At 35.1% G+C, this 16,792-nt stretch overlaps 1 long non-coding RNA gene across 4 annotated transcripts in view; it reads left to right on the plus strand.

Annotated features, from left to right (window-relative positions):
- LOC150058911 (uncharacterized) overlaps positions 1-16,451 on the plus strand; it is a 69,631-nt gene extending 53,180 nt beyond the window's left edge. For 3 of the 4 annotated variants that reach the window (XR_016536660.1, XR_016536663.1, XR_016536661.1), the window contains 2 exons: positions 15,069-15,194; positions 16,054-16,451. This is a non-coding gene — a long non-coding RNA (uncharacterized LOC150058911). The remainder of the gene's footprint in view (positions 1-15,068; positions 15,195-16,053) is intronic. The other variant, XR_016536662.1, reaches the window with a different exon arrangement.
- Positions 16,452-16,792: the final 341 nt, after the last annotated feature.

Here is a 16,792-nt window from a genome sequence, read left to right on the forward strand (position 1 = left end):
AGTTTGAGAGTGGAGTTTATTGGGTCACTAAGTTCCTGTACAGATAAAAACATAGTCGCAAAAGTAGAGAGGCAGCCAACCAACTGGGAAAAGACATTCACCAACAATACATCTGACAAATGCTTAGTATCCAGTATCTACAGGGAACTCAAGAAACTAATCCCCCCCAAACCCAATAAACCATTCACTAAATGGGCGAGGGATCTAAAGAGAGACTTATCAGAAGAAGAGATTAAAATGACAGAAAAGCATATGAGAAAATGTTCATCATCTATGGTCATACAGGAAATGCAAATAAAAACAATCCTGATACCACTTTACCCCAACAAGAATGGCCAAGATTTTGAACTCAGACAATGACAGTTGCTGGTGGGGTTGTGGAGAAAAAGGAACCCTACTACACTGCTGGTGGGAATGCAGACTAGTTCAGCCACTCTGGAAAGCAATGTGGAGGTTTCTTAAGGAAATGAAAATAGACCTTCCCTATGATCCCGCCATACCACTTCTGGGCATCTATCCTGAACATCATGACCCAAGATATTATAAGGACACCTGCTCAGCTATGTTCATCTCTGCACTATTCACAATAGCCAGGTGATGGAAACAATCCAGATGCCTTACTGCAGATGAATGGATACAGAAAATGTGGTATATATACACAATGGAATTCTACATAGCCAACAGACAAGATAAAATAATGGCATTTGCAGGGAAGTGGATGAATCTAGAGCGAATCATGTTGGGTGAGAAAAGTGAAGACCTAAGGAACAAAAGGCACATGGTATCCTTAATATGTGGCTATTAAGTCCAAAGAGTACAAGAGCAAGGACTCAGTAACTGCATACCCAAAGCTATGGTCATAGTAATGGAAATATAAACATAACTATATAGACATAAAAACCTATGACTCTATATACATAATGTTTTATTTCATAAATTAATGTTTCCATGACATACAAACCCTTAGCCTAATTTTGATTGTTCTAAATACTAAGTCCCAGTGATTGTAAATAGAGATTCCCTCCTTGAACACTTGTTTGTTAAACTTGTCATTTAAAATATGATGTAAAAATCAACATTAATAAATTCTTTAATTAAAAAAACAGAAAATGTGACACACACACACACACACACACACACACACACACACACACTGGAACTTTGGTAAATTATATAGGTCTCTAGACATTCATATATTGAGGCCAAAGGAGGATATGTAGAGAGCAGATCACAAAGGCTCAAAGTCTATGTGCATATAATCCTATACAGAACCTTTTATGAAACCATCTCCAAGACATGTAAGCAACAGACTTTTAAAGTTGGTGTTGTTGATGTTTTTGGTTTCTTTTCCTTTTTTCTTATGTGTTAGTTTTTATTTTGGAGGGTAAGGTGTGATAAAGTGTAAACAAATACAAAAGCGGTACTTACTAAACACTATATGAAAAGTGAACTGTATATCTTTAGGGTGGGGATAGGAGGGAAAAACTGGGAGGCAGGGAGGGAGGGAGGTACATAGTTCAAAAACAATTGTTTTCATTATCTGACTCATGTAACTGTAACCCCTCTACAATAACATTAAATTTTTTTCAGTTAAATGTGCTCCATATTATTGGGCTTCCCATCTAGTTTGTGAATGTAAAGTTTTAAAAGTCTTGTTCTACTACACAGGATTTCATCATTGCAATTAACTCTCCTTATGTAATAGTTTGCATTTATTTTTATTTTTGTTGGAGTCAATATTATTTTAGTATTCTGAATTACTTCTCTAAATTTAGAATTCATTCCTCATTTTAAAGATATAATTTAATTATTCTTTTTACACTCTGTCTTTTAGGTACCACCTTTCTTGTATTTTTTACATTCTCAAATTTATTTTCTCTGTAACCAAAATTTCAGTACTCATGACATCTTTGTTTTGATTCATTATTTCCCTAGCTTACTGAAGTTCATTAAATTTAAGTTTATTAAATTAAGTTTATCATTATTATGGCTGAATTTTATTTAAGATATATCTTTAATTCTATACAAATTAGTATCTTTCATGCTTGGAATAGAGCTATCTGCCTTATACAGCTATGGCGCAGGAAGTGGGCATTAGATTTCCAGGTCATAGCTCCTTTTCCTTGTGTGTAATATTTATTTATTTTTGTCAGTCTTGGGGTTTGAACTCTGGGCCTGGGCACTGTCCCTTAGCTCTTCAGCTCAAGGCAAGTGCTCTATCACTTGAGCCACATAGCCACTTCTGGTTTTCTGGCAGTTAACTGGAACTAAGAATTTCATGGACTTTTGTGCCTGGCCTGGCTTTGAACCACCGTCACCAGATTGAGCTACTGGTGCCCAGTTTGGTTTTCTTTTCTTTTTTCCAAAGAAAATAAAGTTCTTTCATTTCCCTCACAAATGTTATATTGGTGTGGAGTGGGGAAAGAAATTATCTAATTCTGGCAGACAGCAAGTTTCTAAAGTGCTAGCTGTCTTAAGTTAAGACAAGCCCGAGAAAGATCCTCTTTTTGAATAACAGATGTCATGTAAGTTATATGTCCTGTCTGTCTGTCTTTGTTTCTCTGCCTTTTTCTGTCTTAATTGAACGCTAATTGTGTTAATTAAATAACTGCATTTTTTAGATTTAGATACATGTATATACTTTGCCATTGACAACGCAATATATGCAGATTCACCACCTGAAAAATTTCCTTGTGCTCCACTCTTCTGGGAAGAACACTTAGTTTAACAAGACAATTCTAATGAAATACAGTGCCTGCAAGAACACTGTTTATTTATTGCTTCTGTACCCTATTCTGAATTGCCTCCAAGTTTTCTCACACAATAATGTAATCAACCCTGTTTTGTGGCTGTGGAAACCGTGGTGCACAGAGGTTAAGCAAATTACCCAAGGGCATGGAACAGATGAGTGAGAAACCTGGGAGCCAATCCAGGACTCTAAACTGACGGGTTGATATATTGTTTTCCCTTGCATCATACATCTGTGAGTTGTTGGTGTACTTCTCCCCTTCATGTTTAGTTAAAACATATTTTAGTTTGCAGCTATGAGATATGTAAATATTTCACCACTATACTAACTAGTATATAGTCACAACAGAAAATGAATTATGAATAATGAATAGAGAAAAATCAGTATCAACATAGTCATCCTTTCTTACTTCTGTTGTCATCTTATTTTCTCCAAGCTGCTTACAGACTTATGCAACTTATCACCAAAATGTGTGAATAAAGACATTGGTCAGTCAACATTTTGAACAAAGAAAAATCTTATTTTTAAAAAGAAAAATTATTGTAGAGGTGATATACAGAGGGGATAAAGTCACAGAAGTCAGGTAACGAGTACATTTTCCTTCTGAATGGTGGTAATCACTTCCTCATTCTCTCCCAGTTTTTCCCCTCCCAACCTTTCCCCAATTTATATAGCTCATTTTGAACCTGTGTATAATAAACATTGCTAAATTGGTTCACCTGTAGTCCCACAATTTCTGTACTTCTCCTTTACCTACCCAAATCAGATAAACATATATGAGAGAAAAGGTATAGAAATATTACATAGCAATAAAAGGGAATAGACCAAAGAAAAATGTAGAGGAGGGGGGAGGGGAAGAACTGCAAACAGTACAATAAAAAACCTTATGGTTCCATTTCTTGGAGTTCATTTTGATAAGCATAATTTATATGGTTATATGCATATAGTTATTGAGCTCTTGTGATCCTCTCCTAAGAATATCCTCCTTTGGGCTAACTGTGAATTTAAGAATACTGTTTAATTAAACATGTCCATGAATAATCATTTGTATTTTACTATCCATTGAGTTGTAGATTTAAAGGCTCATTCTAATTAATACATATGAGGATATCATGCAGCCTGTGTTTCTTTGGGTCTGAATTACTAAGTATAACCTTTCCAAGTCGTTCCATTTTGTTATCCGGGGGCAATGTCATTCTTTCTGATGGAACCATAGAGTTGCATGTTTGTGTGTGTGTATATTTGTGTGTGTCTGTATGTATGTCTGTATGTATATGTGTGTATGGATATACACACACATTTTTTATCCATTCATTCAGAAGGGGCATCCAAAGGGTTGTGCTATTTGATCCAACTAGACAGCCTATGCCGTTTAATTGGAGAGTTAAGTCCATTGATATTGAGAGTTAGGATTGAGAGATATTTATTAGGTCCTACCATTTTTAAAAGCTTTTATTAGGGCCTGTGTCTTGACAGTTCTTGTGGTCCTTAGATGGTATGCTGTTTAGGTGCCATTTCTTTCCCTATATTGCATTTATTTTGGTTTTCTATGTATAGAACATCTTTGAGAATTCTCTGTAGTATTGGTTTTGTTACTACATATTGTTGCAGCTTTTCCCTGGAATGGAATGTTTTTATTGTTCCCTCAGTTATGAATGAGAGCTTAGCTGGGTACAGTATTCTTGGTTGGTAGTTATTTGACTTAAGGGCATGACATATATGCTTCCATCCACTTCTTGCTTGCATGGTCTCTGCTGAGTAATCTAGGGTTATTCTTATTGGTTTGCCTTTATAGGTTACTGATCCCTTTTCCCTGGCTGCCTTTAGGATCTTTTCTTTGGTTTCTATTGATCCAATTCGGATTACGATGTGGCGGTGGGATGTTCTTTTCTGGTCAGGTCTGTTTGGGGTTCTGAAAGCTTCTTGTATCTGGATGGGCCTGCCCTTCTGGATATTTGGGAAATTCTCTGAGATGATTCCCTGAAGTATATTTCCAATACCATTGACCTCTTTCTCCAGGCCCTCCTCAATACCAATTAGCCTTAAATTAGGCTTCCTAATTGTATCTTGGACCTCCTGAAGCGCTCTCTCATATTTCAATGTTCATTACAGCACTATTCACCATAGCAAAGATATGGAACCAACCTAGATGTCCCTCAGTTGATGAGTGGATCAACAAGTTGTGGTATTTGTACACAATGGAATTCTATGCTGCTGTCAGAAAGAACGACATCGCCCCATTTGATAGGAAATGGAAAGACTTAGAAAAAATTATATTAAGTGAAGTAAGCCAGACTCAAAGGAACTTAGGCTCAATGGTTTCCCTCATTTGTCATAATCAGTAGAAACCTTGGGCTCTACTAGCAGAGATCTGAAATAGAGCAAAATCTTGATACATAAAGCCATATAGTATGGAGCTAATTGAAAGGACCTCCAGGATATTGAAACAAAAGCCATATAACGAATGATTGTTGTCCTTAATGTACTATGTTGTCTCTCATCTCCTTTGCTGTCCCTTGGTTATCTCATATTGTTACAGTATCTCACTTTGTTATCTGATATATTGAATTTATTTGTATTTGGTTATTTGAAATTTGATAGGGAAGGGGGGAAAACCAAGACAGATGGGGGGTGGGGGGGAGGGTAATGGGTATCAAGACATGTGAAAGGGTATCAATGTATGTGAATTAATGCACCCTCTATCTGGCAAATATCATGTAACCCTTTTATTAATTACAATAAAAAATTAAAAAAAAACAAAAACAAAAAAAACAAAAGGTTGTGCTAGATGCTTTAGTGTGGCCTGGTTTGTGGTCATTTGGCTAAATACTCAGTAGTAGGACTGCTGGATCATAGGGGAGTTCTATGTTGAGCCTTTTGAGGAACCTCCATACTGCTTTTCAGAGTGGTTAAAAAGTTTACATCCTCACAACAGTGTAGTAGCATTCCCTTTGGCCACATACACATTGGTACCTGTTATTGTTAGTTTTCTTGATAATGGTCATTCTAACTTGGATGTGGTAAAATCTCAATGTTGTCTTGATTTACATTTCTTTCATGGCCAAAGATGTTGAACATCTTTTCATGTATTTATTGGAAACTCTTTTTTCTTATTTGGAAAAATCTCTAGTTCTTTGGCCCACTTATTAACTGGGGTATTATTTCTTTGAGGATTTGTTTTCGGAAGGTTAATTTTTTTTTGCCAGTTCTGGGGCTTGAACTCAGGGTCTGGGCATTGTTCTTGGACACATTTTACTCAAGGCTAATGCTCTGCCAGAGCACCACTTCTGACTTTTCCTGTGTATGTGGTGCCAATGAATCGAACCCAGCACACTAGGCCAGCACTCTACCACTGGGTCATGCTCCTAGCCCTGGAAGGTTTAATTGTTTGAGCTTTAAGTATATTTTAGATATGAACTGTTGTCTGACACAGAGCTAGTAAAGATCTTCTCCCATTCTGTGGGCTTTCTATTTATCATAGTGGTTATGTTCTTTGCCCATACAGAAACTCTTTAGGTTGATGACATCCTATGTATCCAGTCTTCTATTTGTTGTGGTCCTAGATCTTTACCTAGGAAGTTTCCACCTATGCAAGGGAGCCCTAGTGTTTCTCTTATCCCTTCTTATAATATTTTCAGGGTATCTGGTCTTACATTGAGGTCTTATTCATTTGATGTTCTCATAAATCTGTATGTTTAACTACAGATAACAATAATACAAATATTTTTGTAAATAAAAGATTAAAGTTAACCTTTGATCTATTTTGCACAAAGCATAGCTTAATTTTAGCCTTCAACAAACCAAAAGAACTTACTTACCTCTCATCCTCAGATGCTGAAGCAATAATGTGGTCTCTGACATCAGGATGGTCAGTCAACTTCCAGCTCCAGTTTGATGGTCCCCTGGCCAGTGCTTTCACAGCTGCACAGGACTCTGCACAGTGAAGTCCTGCAGTGCTGTTGTTTCCCAATTCATGTAACATCCCAAGTGCTTCATTATTCCCACTCTCTACCCTCATTCTCAATTGCCCCTGTCACACCTTCAAAGAAATCCACAGAGATAAGTTCATGAGAATTCCTTGTGACATACATACTGTACACAGAAGCATACAAGCACATAACTGCTGTCTCCTCAGCTTACCACAGGGGGCAGACCCTGACTGATAACGTGCTCATAAAACATACTCCTAAGCAAAAGCAAGAAGAAACAAAATCTTTGATAATGGCATATAATAAGACAAAATTTTAAAACATATTTCTGATGCTACCTTTAGAAGCACATTACTCAAAATTATAAGATAGGGTTTATTTTCCTTATGTAAGAATAAGCAACTATTCATTAATGCTGAAGACATGTGAACTTAAAGTAAGCAAGGGTGATTTAAAATTGTTCTGCAAAAAGCAAATTCTGAATTGTGTTCATTACTTTTATATATTGTATTTCAAAGTTAATAATTCTATGAATATTTTCAATCAGACATCTCAAGTTTTTTGCAATTCAATATATGAACAATGAATTCCTTATGAAATTCCTTTCTTAAAGTAGAAAACACTATGATCATCAGTTTTTAACTTTTCTTGTCAAAAGGTTTTTTATGTTTAAACAAAATTTTAATGATAGATCTCTTTCATATAATATGAAATAGTATATATTAATATCCACTCATTTTGTGTGTGTTAATGTTCCATTAGATAGATATGCCAACATCTGTCCATCCATTTTGCCAAAGGGTTTTATATTTTCTTCCTCTAAAAGTACTTCATTCTCAGGTCACTGAATATAAACACATAATCAAAACGAAAAGATACCAAGAAATCACAGTGAATGAGAACAGCTGTGACCTAGAATATATGAGAAATAAGCATATGAGAACATCGTGACTAATAAAGAAACCAAGGAAATTTTTTATTGTAATGTATAAAGGGGTTACAGTTATATTTATCAGATAGTAGGTGCATTACTTCTCACACATTGATAACCCTTCTCATGTTTTTGTCCCCATTTCTCTCCTACAACCCCCTCCCAGTCATCTTGTTTTTCCCCCTTCTCTTTCCTATCCAAAGGAACTTTTGATGAAAAATATATTGAATATATGTCTACTAGAACTTTCCACAGAAAAGAACTGAGACAATGAAAGAGATAAAGCCTAAGATTTCTCCATAATTGATTAAAGGCATGGATCCTTGTCTTCAAAAGCATAAATGAATTTTAAGCAGGTAAAATGAAGATGAAATCGAAACTTAAATGCATCATACTTTCCCAATAGAATAGCACAAGTAGAAGGCTCTTTAAAAAGCTATAGATGAACCTATACATGAGTAAAATCAATAGAAAATATCTTAAGATTACAAGCCAAAAGAGAGCAAAAGAATATTATCAAAGTACTCCCAATATAATTGAGCATTTTTAACTTATTTCAAGAGTATGGATAAATATTTAAGGAAAGAACAACAAGAATGAAGAGAAGGAAACAAAAAAAACCCTGGGAATTGATACTTATGCTCCCTCTAAATTCAGAGGGAATTTATCTTAAAGTTCCTTCCTAAATTCTTTTAGAAAGGACACAAACAGTCTGAAAAGAAAGACTGAGTATGAGGTGGAATATTAAATGGATAAAAAATAACTGCATACTAAGCACATGAGTAAATGTAACTAAGAATGTCAAGCATTTATAATGAACAAATACTTTATATGTATAAAGTAAAATGTTTACATGGGGTAAACTATTTAAATTTGAAATATTGCACCAAAGTAAAGTATGAAAGTTGAGAAATTGCTCAGAGAAAAAGTGTTTTGAAGGTATTTTTGAAGTTGGAAAAGAGAATAGAAAAAGACAATGAGAATTTAAATGTAAAAACTTTAGTATAAACTTTGGAAAGTTGAAAAAAGGTGAACAGTTTCTGAAAGAGTAAGGGAGAACTATAATAAAAAATAAAACTTTCCCTGTTTTACCTTCTTTAAAGTAAAGCAAACATCTAGGAATGAAATTAGGGTAAATGACATAAAATAAAGTGGTAGAAGCTATTCTACATATACTAGTATTAAATATCAAAATGTCTTTTTTTGTGTGGATCATGGGACTTGAAACCTAGGCCTGGGTGCTGTTCCTGAGCTCTTCAGATCGAGGCTGCTGCCCAACCCCTTGAGCCACAGCCCCACTTCCCATTTTCTAGTGGTTAAATGGAGATGAGTCTCATGTCCTTTAGTGCCCAGGCTGGCTTTGAACTTCGATGCTCAGATCTCAGCTTCCTGAGTAGCTAGGGTCGCAGATGTGAACCATCGCCCCTGGCCAAACTACCTTTTACTTGTACTTTTATGATTTCTTGCCAGGCGCAAGTGATTAATATTTATCCATACTATTGAAAAAAGGTAAAAAGACTCAATTATTTTTTGCTCCATTATTTGTCTTTTCACATATTTAAATTAGCTTTGAGGATTGGCTCATATATATATTTTTCTCTTTTTCCATATATTTTTATTGTAATTAATACAAGGGTTACATTATATTCACCAGACAGAAGGTGCATTACTTCACAAACATTGATACCCTTTCTCATGTCTTGGTCCCCATTTCCCTCCCCCCACCCTCACCCCTCATCTTTTTTTCCCCCTTCCCTATCCGACTTCAAATGACCAAATACACATATATACAATGTATCAGATAACAAGGTGAAATACTATAGCAATATGAGAAAACCAAGGGACAGCAAAAGAGATGAGAGATAACATAGTACATTAAGGACAACAATCACTCATTATATGGCTTTTGTTTCTATATCCTGGAGGTCCTTTATTTAGCGCCATCCTATATGGCCTTATGTATCTAGGTTTTGCTCTATTGTAAACCTCTGCTAGGAGAGCCCAAGGTTTCTACTGATTATGACAAATGAGGGAAACCATTGTGGCTCATATGTTTTTTGAACTCTTTGAATTAGCTTAGAATACAGTGCTAAGGTTCTTACTGCATGAATCATGGTGTGGTATGACAGTATGTGATTGTAAACTTAGCATCTGCAGCTGATTCTGAATATATCTAGGAAGCAGTTACTGGGAAGATTGAATGGATGTGGTGTTTAAAGCTTATGGGGCTACAATAAAGACAAAGCAGTCACCATTGTATTGAATGGTTGTTCAATGAAATCCATAGGAAAAAGATGAATGATAGGTCATCATCAAATTTTCAAGTGATGAAACACTTCACTTCATGAATTCCTTGAATTATTATTTGAGGAATAAGTATTTCTATGCTAAATCTAAAATCATCACTTATTTTTTAAACATCTATGGAGATTTCTTAAGTCAGAAACAAACTACATGCACTTGTAGAGAGCAAGTCCACAGTCCTATTGTCTTTCATATGAATGTTAGGACACTGAATTTTCAGTAGTTGCACCACAAGATATGCATTATGTTAAACAAAGCATTTACTTTCTGAATCCCATTGAACGTTCCTTGTAATTGTAATCAGCCCTTCTTCCTGAGTTTGTGAGGTTGAGACTTTTCTCATGAAAGATTCTTTAGTATGTTTCCTAGAGGAATTGTACTAGTAGAAGATGGTCTTTCTCAAAGTTTATAACACACATTCATTAATTAGTGTCAATCCTCAGAAAACTCAAAGTGACTAGGAAGAAAATAACTTGTGCTCTAAAACAAAATGTCTCTGAATGTATTATGGCAAATATATTGATATAAGCAAAGCTATCAGAGAGCTTGGCTTCAGTGCACTAATTGGCAGGTAAAAAGCCCTCTGAGATTTTTACTTGACTGATGGTGTAAATCTTAGATTAGCTAGAAACTAAATGAGATTAAATGAAAAAATCCTTTTGTTATAATATAGGGGAAACCATCAAAGGCTAAGAAATATAAATAAGAATTTGTTTATTAAGAAAATAGGGAGGGAGTAGGGGTAAGAGAAGTGGGAAAAATATGGAAAGGGGTAATAATGTTCAAGAAGTAATGTACCTACTACCTGATAAATGTAACTGTAACCCCTCTGTAAATCACCCCAATAATAAAATAAAAATAAATAATAAAAAAAGAAAATAGGCAATTTGGAATGGGTATATAATGTACAATGAGAATTCATCACACTGAAAAAACTCCTAAAGGCATTTCTTTCAGTAAGTAAATGAAAAATTATTAAGTCAGGGAGTCCTTAAAATATAGGGATGCTAGCTCTATCCTGGAGGCTCACACTTACAACCCTAGCCTACTCAGCATGCTGAGATCTGAGGATTATAGTTCAGAGCCAGCTCAGGCAGGAAAGTATGTGACTTTTATCTCCAATTAATCACCAAAAAGCCATAAGTGGAGCTTTGGCTTATGTGGTAGAGTACTAGCCTTGATCAAAACAACTCAGTGCTCAGGCTCTGAGTTCAAGCCCCAGAACCATCATCAAAAAGAAAGAGGAGGGAGATGAATCCATAAAATAAAGTGTCATGAAAGGCCCATATACTGGGTTGGACCTCCCATGAAGAAAATGCAACATTTACTTGTCACGGATTAACTAGGAACATTTAGTATAATGTACTATGGAACTCACTGGCCTACAGAGACTTACCAGTGCTAATCATTCTCATGTCCCTAAAATTAAGTGAATGTGCAACTTTGTAAGTCATTAATAAAACTGTATAAAAAGAAAAAAGTAGCAGTTAGGGCCTAAATCCATTTGAGTCCCCAAAGAATTACATTATCTTCCCTAATTCTAGACCCAAGTCAATTCTCAGACATAGAGCCTATTAATTAAAGGAGAATTGAGAATTACTTACAGCGTAACTCTCCGCCATTAATATCTTTAACTTTAGCAAAAGAGAACTGAAACTAATCACTGAGTTAATATACATGGAGAAAAATAAGCATTTGTATTTTTCAGGAGTTGACATAAATACCTAGGGATTCAGAATACTGATGTCAAGTTTATGGTAATAAAATAATAAATGGAGAGACATACCCATTTTTAATCATTCATTTCCCAAGACGTCCAGCCAATATAGTTATTTCTCTAGGTCCTGCATATACAATTGGAAAAGCCATACGTGGCATTTGTTAGAATCTATGTCATAGGATATAAGGCTACCATGGTAGGAAAAATAAGTAGAAACTGCTAGAATTTTGCTCCTGCCAGGTCTTATGTATAAAATATTGAATTTATTGAAGCAAAAGAGACATTGCACTACCTTAGGGAATTGTAAGAATGAGTGCCACAGAAAAGAGCTCCAAAATGTAGGAAAGCTGTTTACATTTCCATTTTCCTTCTTATTGGCCTATTCAGGAAGAAATTAATCTATGAAAAAGGCAGCATTATTTTGAATTTCATCTGGTTGTAATTTCAATTCCAGGTTTTAGAAAGCATAACCAGCCACCACTTTGAAGAATGATCCAGGACAAGATGCGCTAAATGTGGGATAGAAGTGAACTTGAGAATTTCCAGACTTGTATGTGTGTATATGTGTACACATATATGAATAGATGTATACATATATATATATAGTGAACAATGTTGATACTCTACTAAGTGTCCTTCAAATATTTTTTTGGCGGTCATGGGGCTTGAACTCTTGGCCTGGGCACTGTCCCTGAGCTCTTCAGAAAAAAAGCTACCACCCTACCCCTTGAGCCACGGTGCCACTTTTGGTTTTCTAGTGGTTAATTGGAGATAGCAATCTCACAGTCTTTCATGCCAGGGCTGGTTTTAAACCATGATCCTCAGATCTTAACCTCTGGAGTAGCTAGGATTACAGGCATGAGCTACTGATTCCCAGCTCCTCAAATACATCTTTAAATTTTATTTTATCTTACTGCTGTTTACATCCCATGGATTTAGTGCACCTTTGTGTAAAACTGCCAATTTTTTTTTTCAGTATTGGGGACTGAACCTATAGCTTTGCCTTCCTAGAACTTTGTATAACTCTTTTCAAGATACTGCTGCCTACTTTGTCTGAACAAAAATAGAGACATGCTCAGGAATTTATATTTCCTTAGTTTCTCCATTTTCCACTGACTGACACATAGGGAAGTATAGAATTTCTGGCTTCTTTGTAATAGTCTTAGCTTAAAGTCCATAGTCATTTTTGGAATGAGATGTAAGCTACTGTAGACTTTAGTCTGATAATGGTTTCTTGGTTGACTGACTCCTTCTTCTTTCTAACCTCACTGTTTATCTCCAGTGGACATTCTGTTAAATTTTTTACTCATAATTCCTTCCCTTAACATCTGCTTTTGAAGGAAGATATAAGCAATATTCTGTTTGAAAAGTTGATAGAAAAAAGATTTTATTTGTAATAAATTACAGCAAAATTGTGAAATACATACAAATAACAAGATGAAATAAACCGTAAAATATTCACTAGCAACTTTTACAGAACCTGAAAGTGAAGAGAGAGGCTATTAACATATAATAGGATTAAGTGTCACATGAATACTTTCTGTGTAAAAATTTCAAAGGTGTTCCACGGAGATTCTATAACAAATCTGTAAGTATTAACAGACAATAATAACTATTCACCACACTGAAATTACTGTGTAAAAGTGGTACTGACAGAATGTTATTAATGTTCTAATAAGCTTGTCATATACATATATAGACACGTACTTTTATACTTACATACACTAATGCTTAAAGGTATCAGTCTAAAAATATTGTCTTTGTTAAAGCTTGTGTAGCCAGCTGCTGAACATTTGAGAGGGGATTAGTTCAGGAGGGCGAAACTTTATCAAAGGGTGCATCCACTTCTGAATGAGTATTAGAATAGTCCACTGCTTAGAAAAGGTGGCCTAGTTGGAGGAAGCAGGTCACCTTGGGTTTGCCCTGAAAAGGTATATCCTGACTCCAGCTCTTCTTTTGTTTTTTGCTTACCATGAAGTAGGCAATTGTGTTCTATCACACTCACTCTATTTTATTCAGTCTCACCTTGGATCTAGAGCAGTAGAGAAAGCCAACTATGGACTGCAAGCTCTGAAACTGTCAGGCAAAAGAAATCTTTCCTCTCCTAAATTGTTTATCTCAGTTATTTTGTCTCAGTCATAGAAATTATCACTGTATTATTAACAAGTTGAAAGTAAACTAACTTTAAAGAAATTTCATTAGGAAATACAAAGACAGTTCATTTTCAACATCATGTCTTTTGAGTACCACTGTTGCATGTGTTTGCCCTTTGGATGACCATTTCTGGGTCTCTTTTATCCTCTCAAACAAATAAACTAACAAGACAAATGGAAATGAAAATAGAAATAGCAACAAAGGAAACAAAAGCTCTTGTTTTTTTCCTACTTCCTGGAATTCATTTCAATAAATAATGATTATTTTATATGGACAGATGAACAGAACTATTGTGCCTATGTGATCCTCTCCTAAGAATAGTCTCCTTTGGTTTCACTTTGCGTAAATACTTACATACATGTATAAAATTTATTCTGTCTCAGGATATTTTTTCTTTTACCATCCAGTACGCATATTTGTATATTTATGAACACAAATGAAGGAAACCATGCAACCTATGTTTCTTTGGGCCTGACTTGCTTCACTTAATATAATGTTTTCCAAGTGTTTCTATCTCCTCATAAATGGTACAATATCATTCTTTCTAATGAATAAATGGATGAGTATAGGAGGAAAAAACTAGGAGAAACTGAGAAAAGGGGTGCTATTGTTCAAAAAGAAATGTATTCTTCATTTGACTTATATAACCATAACCTCTCTGTACATCACCTGAACAATAGCAACAAATAAATTTTAAAAAGAATAAAGAGGAGGATATACTATTAAGATTTGTAATAATGACAAAAAACACTATCTTCTGAAATACATTTTGTAATCTTCAAACAGTTGTACAAAGGAGCTGCCATTCAACAAAGCAGTTTATGAATGCAATGCCTCCTAACATTTTTACTGTATTATAAACATATCTATAGTGTGTATGCAGAGTATATATAAATACATTCTGTATTATTATGTGCAGAGTTACAAAGTAGAAAGTGTATACCTAAATGGGTTAAGTAACATACTCAAAGACATATACTCAGGAACATTAGAGTTCAGACTTAAAACTAAGTAAATGCACACAGATTCTAGCTATTTAGCCACTTTGTTATCTCTCTGTCTCTTTCTCTCTGTCTCTGTCTCTGTCTCTCTCTCTCTCTATATATATATATACATAATATATATATATATACATAATAACATAAGCTCCAAAAGCAGAAAAATGTTAGGACTTTTCAGAAGCAGGCAACATTGTCCTATGGAAGATGAAATCTCTACAAAACTGGCATTTCAAGATTGACTTGAGAAATGACCTTATGCTTACATTTTCCTGATGAACAGCACTCTCAGGGATGCACGAAGTTGACTCCTTCGGAGGCGTGAGCGCCTGGACTTCCTAAACCCAGGAGCGTGTGCTAGGTCAGCTGTCTCTCTTCAACTGCCATCCTCTACCGCCAATCCTAACGGGTATTTCAAAACTTGGGAATTAGACTGTTTTTTGCTCTTTGTCTTTTATTCTATGTCCTTTATTGTCTAACAATAATGCTTAGATATTTATCAATTTATTAAGCCTTAGGTCAGATACTAAGCAGTAGATATCTTAGAGAAGAACATGTCTTCACTCCAATACAGAGTGGAAAGATCAGAAAATTGTGCTGATGTGTTATCATTGCAAGCAGTTGAATGACCTACAGGGACATCAGAGACATTTAACTCTGTCAACACTTTCACCCTCCATTTCTGAAATGACTCAGTTATTAAATTTCATCTATTATCTTGCAATCTTTTGCAATCACATTTTTCAAAAAGACAGCACTGGAGCAAAGTATATTTTTATTCCCAATGTGTATGTACTGTGACAATATTTTCCTTTCAAAGTATGATATCAGATAATATTTTTTATCGAGCATAGTTTTCCTTTATAATTTATTTTATTCTCATTGTTCAAAGCTAATCATCTTGAAACACATTCATACTTACTGGAAATAATGAAAACAATAGTAATTTTAATTCTATCTGTTGAACACAAAAACTTTACTCACTGGCATGTACATTGTCCACTACATTTTTAGTATCTTATTAGTTTATGGAGATCATTAAATGTGTCTTACTATCAGTGGTATAACTCTAAAGAAGGTAATTAATGGCCAATTATTTTATCACTTGGCATAGTAACCTTATTATAACCTCTGAGTAGGAAGAATGGAAATTAGAAACTTAGTTTCCTTCATCTAATCATCTTAATCTTGAAGCCACATTCTCTCAAAAATTAAGAAGTGATGGAGTTAAATATCACAACAGAAACAAATATGTTTTTTTGTTACAGAGGGAGGATTACCAATGAGTGTGATAATTGTATATCTCTGCTGATGAAAAATGACTGCCGGATAGGATAACATTCTGGAAGGAAACAGAAAGCAGACACATAATTCACAAACCAGACACGAAGAGAAGCCTCTGAATGAAAATAAGCATAGAGGGATGGATGTGTGGGAGGACTGCAGGCTTGTCGGAAAGGCAACAGCATCGGGCTCTGTGCCTATTTCATCAGCAGATCATAAAGAGCAACTAAAAACATGAAAAAAATAGATATCAAAGAACGATGATTTTTTTTCCCAAGAAGAATAATCAGGAGAGACACTGACATAGGCATAGAAAGTGTTACTTTCTCCTCATACTTACTCAATAAAATTGGAACCTAAATTGAACCTGGTATTTCATGAGTGAACTTTAAGAGAATTCGTGTGTGTGTGTGTGTGTGTGTGTGTGTGTGTGTGTGTGTGTGTGTGTGTGTGTGTACATGTAAGAAAATTAAGGCTCAGAAAAGCTAAGCGGCTTTCCAAGGTCCTGAAATTCCATAGAGCTCAAGCTGAGACTAGGGTCCATACTTTTGAAATGTCTGATTGTGAACACCTGTTTCTACTTTAGATATTAATATGCCACCCTAACCTTTTAATATATATAAGAAATGTTCCACTTAGGAGACAGATTAATATTTACTCATATATTCCTTAAATCAATTGAACTTCAAGTGTTTATTCCATACCATCATGTGCAATGTTCGG

Source organism: Megascapheus bottae, chromosome 9 (genome assembly GCF_031878675.1).
Source record: "Megascapheus bottae isolate mThoBot1 chromosome 9, mThoBot2.hap1, whole genome shotgun sequence".
Classification (NCBI taxonomy): Eukaryota; Metazoa; Chordata; class Mammalia; order Rodentia; family Geomyidae; genus Megascapheus; species Megascapheus bottae.